General features: G+C 38.1%; 1 long non-coding RNA gene across 1 annotated transcript in view; it reads right to left on the reverse strand.

The window, feature by feature from the left end:
- The window catches only part of LOC311584993, an 88,623-nt gene that overhangs the window by 58,199 nt on the left and 17,335 nt on the right, over positions 1-13,089 (reverse strand). The window contains exon 2 of the long non-coding RNA XR_014775075.1: positions 6,060-6,150. This is a non-coding gene — a long non-coding RNA (uncharacterized lncRNA). The remainder of the gene's footprint in view (positions 1-6,059; positions 6,151-13,089) is intronic.

Raw genomic sequence — 13,089 nt, forward strand, 5'->3', positions numbered from 1 at the left:
TATATGCATATGAAGCTATCACAACTAAACCCATCTGTTTGTATGCTTATGCTAACTGAAAATGAATTTAAAATAACAATAGCACCTATTTCTAATCAGACAATTAAGATTTATGAAGAATCTACCAATTCTATTAGTTACTTGTCCTTTGCATGTTGTCTGAGATTAAAGAGTGAGAGAGAGAGAGCACTAAATTCACACAGGTGACCGTAATAGAAGCTAGGTGCTTCTACTAAACCAGATGCATGATGGAAAGGGACAAGTTTAGTAATGTATATTGATAGCATTAACTTTTCACATCTTCATCAAATACTTAGTAATGTGTAACAATCTCTGTGATAAGAAAAGCAACTGAACCATGTTAATTCACATAGACACTTAAAGAGCAATCCCAAGTCTGAATTTACAGTGCTCGAAACAAGACAGGGTTGAGGTGATAATATAGTGGGTCAGTTTCTAGACATGTCTTCATTCTCAGCTCCTTGTTTGTAATCCCACAATACATTTTCAAGAAGTCGTGTAAAATCAAAGGAAAAGTCAGGCTTTCTGGCCCACCGAAGGCCAAGTCTCTCCAACCCTTTCCTTCCATGTCCTCTGTCTCTGAGAGTGTCCTTTGCACATGGCCAAGGTCTGGTCTTCTTCCTCCTCTGCTGCCTGTCTTAAGCTGACTGTCTAAAATCATTTTTTTCCCTATCCTGAATCGCTTTCCTGAGCACAGGCCCAAAATGGAAAGTAAAAATAAGAAAGGCTTTTTTTTTTTTAAATCATGCCCTTGTTGCTAAGTAACCATTTCCTTTGTCTCTAAGTTTACGTAATATGACATTGTTTGGAATGTATTTTCAGACCTCACCTTAATACAAAGAAGCAAAGTAGGAGAGCAGGAAAGAGGGAGGAAGAGGTGGTATCTAGAAACCTCTATGTTGAAAAACGGAAAGATTATAATATGCAGGGAAAAGCCAATGACCCCATGATGGATGTTTCAACCCACTACCCCACATGGTGCCAAAATATTCAAAATGGAGCAATTCCTACACTGGCACATTTTTATGGGAACAAACATATGGTTATAAGCATAGTCTTACATTCATTATAATCTGCTTGCTTCCTCTCCACAGGAAAATTTAAATGCACTGTTGACAGCTTTTTATAGTCACATAATGAGAAAGCAGGAAAAGAAATGCCATGGTTGGACTTGCTCACAAGATATTATCTATTTAATTATTCTTTTTTATATTCATAAGGCTTTTTGGACTCCATTAATGTACTTTTGTATTTATTTAAGACAATTGTGTCTTCTCGCCTTCAAGGAGCTCTCTTCTCCCTTTCAACTCTCCACTATTCAGACTGAGCTTTTGTCCTCCTCCTGCTTTCTTAGGATCCCAAGTGACAACTTTGTCACCATTAGATATGCAAAAAATCCACTGGTTGGATTAAGAAAAGACAAAAACATCATGAAGCTTGCTAGAACTCTCAGACACTGCCATTGGCAGCCCAGAAAAGACAAGCTAGCTTTGTTTGAACATAATTGCTTCCCAGAAAATACATTGGGTCAAGAATCAAGTCTTAGGATTGAAGTATTCCTTTGCTAACCAATAGGATATTTTTTATGCAACTATTCCTCCTGGGATCTTTCTATAGGGAGACTTTGAACTTCTCTAGGCAAAACAAAACAAACAAACAAACAAACAAAAAACTCCACGTTGTTGTCCAAAATTAACAGCTGGCAAAGAAATGAATTCTTTTGGAACCCAGATATTTAGACTTTGCCTATGACTTGTCTATGAAGATCTATCCTCATCTTGGACATTAACTTATCCTCTTGGAATCTCTTTTTGTAATATGAAATGAATACTAAGAATAGTAAAGTGATAACCGTATTCTTAATATTTCATTATAAGCACAAAAATTCAAAGCATTATGAATATGAACTCTCCCATAGTGACTATCTCTGGAATTCTTTACACACTGACACTTTTTAGTATTTTTCCATTCCTCACCTGTATTCCAGGGACCTCGTGAGTCTCACTGCTGTCTATTGTTCAGATCAGAACACCACAAAGTGGAACGATCTGTTGTCTGTCTCTAAGTTTTCCCCAGTCACAAGAAGGATGCTGCAGGCAAGTTTTCAGAATACACTCCCCTGACACTTGCCCTACTTCCAAGAGTAGTCCATGCAGAAGAATTTCTGTCTCTAAGGCTGCCTAGCAGCCAACTCAGCAAGTACCATGGTCCTATGTCCATGGCAAAGCAAGACGGGGGTAGGGGCGGTGGATGTCTAGCTCTTATATGGTTTCTGCCCTTCAAGATTGCTGCCTGCTGGACTGGAGATCTGTTCAATAATGCTTCTGTTTTTTAGTTTCTCTTTGGTTTTTCCCTTTTGCTCTCCACCCCTCCCTCCATAACATCTCTTGTTTATCTGCTCTCTCTCTTCATTTGTCCAGTTTCCTCTCCCTGTTCCCGTATCTTCTTCCTGCCCTCTCTATGTTCTATCTAGTTCCAAAGGTGCAGTGCACAAGTTGTGAAGTGCTGTCCTTATCTTAAGCCATGATTCTTGCCTTCTGTAGTTGCCTTCACTTTGCATTTGGAGCTGAGCAGACTATATTTGGGGCTGGGCTCTTCAGAATGGACTGCAGCTCACTCTGTTGTCCTTTTTTATTTTTTATTTTTAAATCAAACTTCCTTGACTTTCTTTGTTGCTCAAACTCTGGTGCCTTTCCACCTTCACACATTCCTAAAGGACAGCTACTTTCTAATTGTCCCTAGCGTATCTCCAGAGCACCTTGCAGTTAATGCATAACTGTAATCTGCCTCTTCAGGATGGTGGACAATAGGTGTTGGGACCTACACCCAGCTATGGTCTGCTAGGTTTCCTGTCTGTATCCCCGTTGGGTCAGGCAGAAGAGGAGCAGGCTGAGAGAGTTCCAAGCCCAAAGTTGCTCAGGTGCTCCACAGTCCTTCCTGAGATGGCAAACCTCTGACTATCTGCTCTGTGTTCCAGATAGGCCAGGCAGGTAAGCAGCTGAAGAGCTGTGAGAGATAGGAGCCCAAAGCTGCTTGGGTGCCACACAGTCTTTCTCAGGATGGCGGCTAATGTGGATTGGGCCAGGCTGGTAAGCAGCTGGGGGGCTGAGAGATATTGGAGCCCAAAGTTGCTTGGCTCAGTCTCTAAGATCAGCAATTAATAATAAATGGGACCTCATGAAACTGAAAAGCTTCTGTAAGGAAAAAGACATTATCAATAGAACAAAATGACAGCCTACAGACTGGTAAAAGATCTTCACCAACCCTATATCTGACAAAGGGTGAATATCCGAAATATATAAAGAACTCAAGAAAGTAAGCACTACAAGGCCAAATAACCCAATTAACAATAGGGTACAGAAATTCTACCACAGAGGAATATCATATGCCTAAGAAACACTTTAAGAATGCTCAAAGTCCTTAGTCATCAGGGAAATGCAAATCAAAATGACTCTGAGATTCATCTTATACCCATGAGAATGAGGAAGATCAAAAACTCAAGTGACAACATATTCTGGCGAGGACATGGAGAAAGGGGAACATTCTCCATTGCTGGTTGTACTGCAAACTTGTATAACCACTCTGGAAATCAATGTGGTCCATTCTCAGAAAACTGAGAATATCTCTACCCCATGAACCAGCTATTTCACTCTTGGGAATATACCCAAAAAAATGCTTCACCATACAATGAGGACATTTGCTCAACTATGTTCATAGCAGCTTTATTTGTAATAGCCAGCATCTGGAAACAACTTAGCCCTCAACTGAAAAAAGGATAAGAAACTGTGGTACATTTACACAATGAAATACTATTCAGCTATCAAAAACAAGGCAATCTTGAAATTTGCAAGCAAATGGATAGAACTAGAAATGATCATCCTGAGTGAGGTAATCCAGACTCAGAAAGACACACATGGTATATACTCACTTATAAGTGGATATTAGACTAACATGGGTATCCTCTGAGAGACCCACCCAGCAGGGGATGGGGAAAGATAATGGGACTTGCAGCCTGAATCTGGGGGAGGAGCTGTGCGTTGTATGAAAGAGATGAGGGATGGAAGGATGGGGGGTGGTTCAGGAGCTCCACAAGGAGACTATCAAGGCTGCTGAATCTGGACTCAGGAGGCCTCCATGAACTGATACACCAACCAAGGACAGTACAAACAGAGACCTGGACCTCTTGTTCGGGTATAGTTAATAGACAGTTCATTCTCCACATGGGCAAGGGGGAGGGAGTGGGGACTGCTTCTGACAAGATCGCTGATACCCAGGATTTGATCACTCCCCCTTGGCAGAGAGGCACCCTGGGAACACAGAGTAGGGGCATGCAGACTGTCCAGATGAGAGCTGATAGGTTGTGGTCAGATGGTGGGGGAAGAGGACCCTACCTGGCAGAGGTATAGGGGAAGGGAATAGATCAGAGGGGTGGGAAGGGTGGGAACAGGAGGGTTAGAGCAAGGAGATTACAATCTGGATGTACTGTGAATAAATTATAATAACAATAAAATGTTCTTCTAGCCCTCATGCATCTTTTATGAACCCTTGAAAATAAGTTCAGATACTTTTCTTTAACCCAACAAGTATTTGGTCTTATATAAAAACACATTGCACACCCTAAGTGCAAAGATATGCTTTTACTTAATTGATTTATAGTGATCCATAAATGAAGCATGATAGGGCTGTAACATGTTTTATAATTGGTAGTCTATTTTGCCAGACAGTTCTATGAATATCTAACAAGATGTGTTATCCTTTCCAGGATACAATAAGGGTCATACATTTCATTTGTCTGTCACATCCTGCTACTATTGTCCTTTAATTTGCATTGATTTATCAGTTTATTTTAATATTTCTTAACCGTGAAAGTCGTAAAGAGATGAAAATACTAATATTTCCAAATTTCACTTTGTCTAAGGTTTCTTATGAATAGATGTGTTATGTTTTTTAAAATAAAGAATACCCAAATGATGATGTTGGGAGACACAGAATGTCAGTGAGTGCTAACATTAATAACATCAGCCTCACCAATTGATGTGGATCAGGATTGTGATTGTTGCCTTTGTAGCTAAACATCTTATTTCTCACTAAAAAATGGCATATAGATAGATAGGTAGATAGATAGATAGATAGATAGATAGATAGATATAGATAGATATAGATATAGATAGATATGTGTATGTGTATGTGTGTGTTTCTACCTCCATCTTCCATTCCATAAGCTTTAGCTGTAATTATGCCTTCCATTTATTTAACTGTTCATGTGTTCTATCAATAGAAATTCATATTTTGTTTAATGGGTTAAATTCTTTATTGAATAGATTTGTTACCACAGATCTGGCTAAGAAAAGCTGTTTTATCTTCTATAGTGGTTTGATAACGATTTATATATATAGTTTCTTTCTCTCTGCCACAATACAGTGTTCCAACATCATCTCATAATTTTTCTGTCTCATTTCCTTTTCTCCAAGAAGCTTTGGTTCTTTTAAATGAGAATTATATTTAGTACTGATGATCTAAGCTCAAGGAGTTTTCATTGATACTGATACCCTTTTAATGATCATCTACAAGGAATGCACAGGTACTTAAAATCCTTGACCGAGATCATGACGCAGCAGTTTCAGCATTACTGAACCATGCTACATGAACCTATCGACCAGAATTCACCAGGATTTGTACATCTTACTTAGGTAAGTTTACATTCAGTGAAATGTAGAACTCTTAGATGTAAGAGGTAATTTTTAATAAATATATGTGTATATTATTCACATTCTTATTGATACATAGATTATTTCCATAGCCTCAGAAAATTACCTCAGTATCGTCCATATGTAGCCACCAGTCCTTACCCACCAGAGAACTCTAATTTTTTCAATAACTTTATAATTAAAACTAACTGTTTACTGTAGTTCAAAGTGACAGTACACAGTTTGTTAAATATTTTGAAATAATCTGCATTCCTCATTTCATACTGCATTTTTATTTCAGTTTCCAAAATGTGCCGTCAGTTTACAAAACTATCATTTTTCGATACTGACCTTGCCTCTCCTGACATCTTGATAAATCCACTTGTTACTAATGACTGCTGCGTAATCTTCTTAGTGGTTTCTAGAGAGACAGTTACATTTCCTACAAAAAGAAGCACTTGTAATTTTTCCTGAAACATAATAATGTTGGTTAAATCTCATGCCCCGCTGCATTATCATAACTGCCAATAGAGCATTGAATTAAAGTATGAGAGCAGACAATCTTGAATTTTACCATCAAATATAATATTAGATGGGCTCTAATAAATGATGAAAAATTATAGTTCTCATCTAATCAAAGTTCACTAAATGTTTTGCAATAAATAACTGTAGATATTTAAAATAAAGATTGTTATGTATATTTATTTATTCCTTACTGTCCTGGTTTGAGCTATATTCATCATAACTGCCTCTACAATGTTCAGTTTGTATTATTAATACAAATTTGTATTGTTAATAATAAAATACTGTACTTGCTAACTAATATGTCATTTGTGGTGAGGCCCTATGGGGTCAGGGAAGCATATGGCATGACTTGCCAGTGAACACAGACGCCATTTGAGATGGAAGAAGAAACAGAATCTAGAGCTGTGCCAGTGTACCAAGCTACTTGTTTGCTATAGCTACTTCCAAGACTATCTCAGAGGTAAGAACTTCTCTCAGTAAGCATCATACCATTCTAAGTCTTAAAGTGGGCTAGATGGGAGCCTGTCCATAGCTTAGTATCGCAGTATTCCCTACACCATGTGCCTATTGCTTAACAAATTTGTGTTGAAAACTTCTACTGGCCAAGTGTGGTCTTATTAGAGACGCTGCCGCATATTAGATATTAATTCTGCATTCTTAGTTGCTTGTTGTACCCTATTCCCAAATCTCATATGCATGAGAACCCTTCTTCAGTGGGTACCCATCTTTCTGAGTCAGGCTTATTGGAGGTTTACACAGAGTTGCAGTGAAGAATATCCTACTTGTTTTGGGATTCTGCTGCTTGAAATCTTACATCTATGTGGATCACACAGCAGGGAGGCATGCCCGTAACATGTTCACAGCAAGCAAATCCTGATTACAGGAAGCACTCCTCAAAAATTGTCATAGCAAAGCAGAGGCAAATGGAGAGGGCCAAGGAGTCAATGCCCATGAAAGTAGAGCAGCATCTCTGTACTTTCCCAGCTACACGCAATCCACTCTCCTCCTTATGTGGGTTTTCAAGTAGCTCTAAAATATTTGTTATTCTGTACACACATTCCTGGTTTTTTTCTTCACGTGTCTATGTTATTCTTTCGACTGAGGGTGCTAGTAACTCTTCTCCATTCTCAACCCATGTCTCACACACCTCTTTTCACCTAATATTTGGCCATTTTCCAAGTATTAATAAGCACCACTTTATGAGCAAGGCTCCATGCTAGAAGATACAGATATGAATAAGTCAAAGCTCCCATTTTAACAGGGATCACAGTGTATTGTAAGGCTGGCAGGCAGGGCCCGATACAGCACAAAGGAATACCCTTCACCCTCGAAGGCCATTTAAACTTTCCAAATGAAGACTGGCTGCATAAACCAGAATTGGGAGGATGTCTTTGAAATCACCAGCCAAAGGGGAGAAATGTAAGGGCCACTGCTCATAGAGTTAGACTCCAGTTTTAAATTAGGTCCCACATTCAATACCTTCTAGAAGACTCCCTGCTCCTATTTGTACCCAGGCTAAAACATCTCAGGACCTCTGAATCGTCATTAGCTTCTGTGCAGATCTCATTGTGGCATTTACGACCCTCTATTTATGCATATGGGTGTTTTGCTTCCTCAAGGAGCCATAAGATCTTTAAAAGTAAAACCTAGGCTTTATTTACCTTACATGTCTAATACATAGAAATCAGCCTGGAATGATAGAATACTTAATTATTTATTGAGGGAATGAATGAATGAACAAATGAATGAATTCTTGTGAGATATTCTACAGGAGATGTTCCAATTGTATTTTTATTAGTGATTAGAAAACAAACTGTACAGCAACATGGACCATAGGCAATACAATACAATAAAGAGATAACAAATTGGGAAGAAATTATATTGTTTCACTGTCTAGGTAAACATAATCCACTGCATACATGTTAACTGCTCATCTAATATAAAACCAATTTTGATTTCATGAAAGGAACATACCTACAAATTGGAGGCAGATAAACTCCTGTAGAGTCAGGGAGACAGGGACACCTCCCCATATGAGCATTGTGAATATAAAGTAGAGAGGGACCTGTGACAGGCATTCCTGACAGGCAGAATTTTTGAGGGGCCTAGTCAGCTTTTCATAAAGATTTGCATCTCCAAAAATAGGAAAAGCATTTAGAATTTCAGTTTTTCCAAAGGAATATTAAAACTGAGAAAAAAAGACTTCCTATTCTGTTGGCACTAGGGAAATATATATATATATATATATATATATATATATATATATATATTGATATGTATAGATTTATTTCATAACACTTATTGCACATAACCTAAATATAATTTTTTTCATGTATAAAGATTAGATGTGCCCTTCAGCCAGGTCTCACGCATGCTATTACTACACCTGTTCTCTCTCATATGACCTCTTTGATCTTCACTTTCAACCTGTGGTTGATCCACGCCGAGTGCCTGTCCCTCAGGAAACCTGTGGTTCTAAACCACCTGTCCTCACAGCCTGTAGATAATGATCGTTTCGCTGGCAGACACACCAGCGTCTGCCTATTCCCAGCACCCTAAGATCAGACCCATCTGTCGTTTTTACTGCCTCTTCCTGAGTGTGCCCTCGGAGCAATGCTTCTCAGACATTTATGTGCCTGTGATCACCTGAGGGTGCAATCAAATGGAGAGTAACTCAGCAGACAGAGGTTGTGCCCGCATGTCTGCATTTCCATGTTTTCAGGGGAGACCCTTGCTGCCTTTCAGTGGCTTTGCGTTGAGTGAGAAGACTTGGAAGAATGGCTACAGCTCTTTCCAAAGCCTAGGGACATGGTACTTCCTTATACTATGGTACATTATTTTTGTGATGTTTGTTGCTATTAGTTATTCATTAAGTCACTATACTTATTATTTATTGACTGCATACTGTATGATAGGGATTCCTTATATAACAACTGCCCCCTTTCTTTTTCTTCTTACCTCACTCCCTTCTTTCCTCTCATTTCCATTACTAACAGGCATGAGATATTGAAGCTTGGAGCAACCTTCTATCAAACCCCTGTAGGCTGTTCTGGTCCATCTGCAACAGCCTGTCACTAAGACTGCATACGCATTTACCATGTGAATTTTCCAGGGCAGCTCACATTCACATTGCAGATGTTCTCTGCTTTGTCTTTCCGTGAAAATGGATCATCAGTTGAAATACATTATAACAAAAGATGAACCAATGTTGAACACCTCAGACATCTACAGATTCAAAAGACTAAAGATCTCTTGCCTTTCCATGCTAGCTTAGGGCCTAGAGAAGACTATTGCCATATGTATGTCTAGTGTGAACTGCACAGCTGGCTTGTTCTGCCGACTTTCTCGTCTGTAAGACTGGCCTCTTACTCAAAGTCTCAGGCAGTAAGACCTCTGAGCACTAAAACCTTGTAGCACAATGACTTCTCCCTGTCAATCCACAGCCCATGAAATGAAGCCACGTTTAACAGTAAGAACTTAGTACATCCAGGGAATGGTTTAAGACTTACCTATCTCACACAACTGAGTCAACTAGGAGGCTATTCAACATATTTTGAAAATTTTAGAAAAATACAAAGATTTGGTTTAGAAGGAACTGGCTCGCATTAAAAAACATTTTATCTTGTTTTAAACAAAATATTTATGTTTCACAAATTGAGTTCGCTGGAGATTTTTGAACCTTGACAAATTAATAATTGTGAGAAGGAGACTAAATCACTTATTTTACATGACAATGTGCTTTTAATTTCTGCTATATGAACCTTCTTTATTTTAAAAAACTGTACTTGCAGGTATGGATTATGTGCATATAATACATATATGGTAAAATGGATCCAGTGTCTTAAGTACAAAATACTGTTACATATTTATCTTATCGATGTTCACCAACATACTATACATATTTTACCTATATAGCACATTCTACACATATGTATATTCACACTGAGATACACTTCATATAGTTGTATAGGACATATGCTGTCACTTTAGGGTGTGTGTAACCAAAAATATTAGTTATTAAATATGTCATTTTCTATATGTAGTAATATATATATTGTGATCCTATTATAATATTCAATTTTTTAGAATAGAGACTTATACATGCACACAAAACATTCTTTTTCTCAAATATGTGATGAGGAAGTTTTCTAAATTCACTTCCAAATTTAAAGGGATGATTCAAGGCACAGATACACTGTGCCTATAGCCTGAGTTAATATGTATCCTCCTGAATTTGACTTTTATGAGCTTTTATTTGAGTAAATTATGCACATCGTAATGCATATTTTGTAATAAATTATTCACCGTTGACTTAACCTGCTCAAACTAAATTACCACTCAGTAAGAAAGAAGAATTGCTGTTCTGAACCTCTTCATTACTGAGTAAGCCAAAATTTTTCATCATTTTTCTATAAACCTGCAATCAACTGGGAGACTGTTCACTTTAGAGTTTTTGGCAACAGTTCATCCTCCTCACTGATTAAAGCCCACACATCTCTAAGGAAAGTCAACGAACTGGTACAAAGTATAGGACATCTTTAGAAGAATCCCATGGAACAAATATCATTCTCATCTGATGAGCTAACTGAAGCGGGTGGTGAGTTAGTGAGGCTGCTACTGAAACCCAAGTAGGTCAGATGGACAGAAATCGTCATCTGTCCTGAAGGGAAAGGATGCTCATGCAGCTTTATAGAAGGCCCTGGGGCAGGGTGGGGAAGGAAACTGGAACACAAATACTGTTTTTAAATATCCTTATGAAACCAGATTTTAGTATCCAAAATAGCTTCTCATGTTTCTATTTTGTTTATTCTAATGGCAACTTCCCCCTAAATTAATTCAGACCTGAAATCCTGACATTGGCCTCCCTTTATGTACAGTCATGAAATGTTACCTACACCTTTCGAAAGATCTAACACATCCGCCCTGGATGCCCCTACATCTGCGTAGTTCCCTCCTAGAGGTTTTGGCACTGTGTTGTTTTTGTTTTTGTGTGTACACATGGTGTGTATGTAAATATTTTCCTGTCTGTGCATGGGTGTATGAGCATGTGCATGTACATGTGTGCATGTACATCTAGAAGCCAGAGGCCAATGTTAGGTCCCCACTTTAATTTATTTTTGAGACAGGTTGTCGTATTAAACCTGGAGCTGACTGATTCTATTTCTAGACTGACAGGCCAGTGAATTCAGGAAGATAACTACCAGTCCTCATAGCACTGGAGTTACAGGTGTGATATGCTGAACCTCTCGCACATGGGTGCTGGGAATCTAAAAGGTCTTCATACTTGTTCAGCAAAAACTTTACCAACTCAGAACACCCTCCTTTGGTTTGTTTCTGTATATCATCTGCTAGTATGCTGTCTTAGTCAATGTTCTATTTCTGTTATTAGACACATGACAATGGGAAATCTTATAAAGGCAATCATTCAATTGGGGATGGCTGATGTTTTCAGAGGTTTAACCCATTAACAGGCAGAAATGGTGCTGAAGAGATAGCTGGGAGCTCTACATCTGGATGCACAGGCATGATAAGAGAAAGAGAGATATAGAGTCTAGTTTGAGTATTTGAAACCACAAATCCATCCCCAGAGGCACACTTCCCCCAACAAGGGCACACCTCCTAATCCCTGTCAAGTAGTGGCACTCCCTTATGACCACCCATTCAAACCACCACAAATGACTTCCAATAATTGTAAACAAATGATTCTAAATATAAAATTACATATACGCACCTATGTGATAGTTCTGAAATACAGTCTTAGCAGAACTAAGCTATAAAGAGTGCACACTTCTGTTAGCTTTCAGTTATTGCCAAGTTACTCATTGAAGTGACTATGATGTTTTCAGCCATACTAAGAAAGTGTACGGATCTCATTTCTCCACAACACTGCAAAACTTGGTATCATCAGCCTTTGGTTTTTGTTTTATCTACTGAAGCAATGTGGTATCCCTTCCTTGTTCTGTATTCGCCCAAATGTTAACACATTTGCACTGGCCTTAGGTATTTATAATATGTCTGTTTTTTTACTCCATAGTCTTGTGTTGCTTTGTGTGATTCTCTTTCAAGTTTTGTCTTTTTGTTTTCAGTAATTTTCATGTTGTCTAAATCCCAGGCCTTGGTTATATGTACCATAAATATCTTTCCAAGTATGTAATTTATCTCCTCTGTTTATTGGTCCTGGTCACACACATGATTTCAGTTTCTAATGCAGTCTGTTTTGTCAGTCTTCTCCCTTTCATTTCATTTTCAAAGAAAAGATTTTATTTATAGTTTTGTTATAAAATGATTCAACTCATTTAGATAATTGTGTTCTATAAATATGATAATACTTGTTTGGTTTTTCATAACATCTTTAGTCAGTTTGAAATCCATTTTCAAATCAAGCAAGAATTTGAGATCTTGATTTAATTCTCTTTGGTTTGATGCTCTTCCATTTTCCTAAAGCCGTTTATTATGCAACCTATATTTTCCCACTGCCCTTTTCAATGTAGACTATCTTAAAAGCAAAGTGGTTGACAGTCCACCTGATTTTGCACTCTTTGTTCCAGTTATATTATCTGTTGTTCTCACCTCAAATCTCCAGCACATGTCTTCTTATGGGTTTGTATTTGTTTCATTTACTCTACCAATTGCATTTTACTTGATGTCATTTTGTATTTTATTTGAATTGTACTTTAGTTTTAGTTATAGTTATTTGGCTTATGCATTGTGTCTCTTCCCATAAATACTATATCTAAATAGCCACAGCATCAATGATGCTCTTTTTTTATTTCCTCCTTCACTGACAAAAATATATGTTATTGCGTGTCTGCTTTCAAGAAGGTGAGAAAGTGTCAGACCCAGGAGGAAGACAACG

Source organism: Acomys minous (assembly GCF_964271855.1).
Source record: "Acomys minous genome assembly, chromosome: 2".
Taxonomy (NCBI): domain Eukaryota; kingdom Metazoa; phylum Chordata; class Mammalia; order Rodentia; family Muridae; genus Acomys; species Acomys minous.